Genomic DNA, 920 nt, shown 5'->3' on the forward strand with positions numbered 1-920 from the left:
CAGGTGTAGGATCCTGATTAAGCATAAAGCAAAAGAGCTTTGCTAAGTGTTCATATATATTTAATACAAGTCCCCTGAGAAACTCCTTTACAGCTAATGGCATGTGTGCTTCTTCTCTCCCAGAGATCTCCCTGTGTCACTGACCTGCGATGTCTTCATATGGTAATATCTTAACTTGAAGAGTTGCAAATCACAATCACACGAGTAGAATAGTTTGGAAGCCCAAACTCATCATAGGATAAATGTTAGTGAGAAATAATTAGCAGTTACTTACTCAAACAATCTTTCTTTGCCATCTTTCTGTGCTAATGGGTGAATGTTTTCTAATCCTTTCTTTTAAGAAAGATACTACCTTTCAAGGGTTCTAGTTATATATAGGTAGAGCTGTCAGTTCCAACTCTTTACCACCTCTACTGCCCTCATGTGGACATAGAAACCCAAATACCCTGGTTACCTAAGAGGGCAATTAACCCCAATTTAAACTGCTATAGGCAATTCTCTCTCTACTTTTCAATCCCTTCTTTTATTTTAATCTTCTGAGATATCTCCTGCTTGCTTGGGAGTTCACCTACAGATCTAAAAGAATGTATGTTATGTTTTATCTAATTTTCTAAGGACTCTGACAAGAATGTTTTTATGTGACCTAAAACTCGCTAAAGGGTCGGTTATGGGTTGGTTCCGACTTTACCATCCCCAACACCCCCAGTACAGTTCTAGATACTTTCCTTTCTAATCAGTCTATCAACTCATCTTTCTTTTTTCCCTCTTTCTCCACTGAATTTGATAAACCAGACCCCCACATCTGGAAATGCAGGCAGAATTCCAACATGATTTGGCATTCTTCTTATATCCCAAATGTTACTCTAAATCTCTTGCATTAAATATTTAATTTAAGAAAAAGTTCATTTTAAAAGACAGAA

This window comes from Elephantulus edwardii, unplaced genomic scaffold, assembly GCF_000299155.1.
Source record: "Elephantulus edwardii isolate Elephantulus edwardi_28Jun2011 unplaced genomic scaffold, EleEdw1.0 scaffold00202, whole genome shotgun sequence".
Classification (NCBI taxonomy): Eukaryota; Metazoa; Chordata; class Mammalia; order Macroscelidea; family Macroscelididae; genus Elephantulus; species Elephantulus edwardii.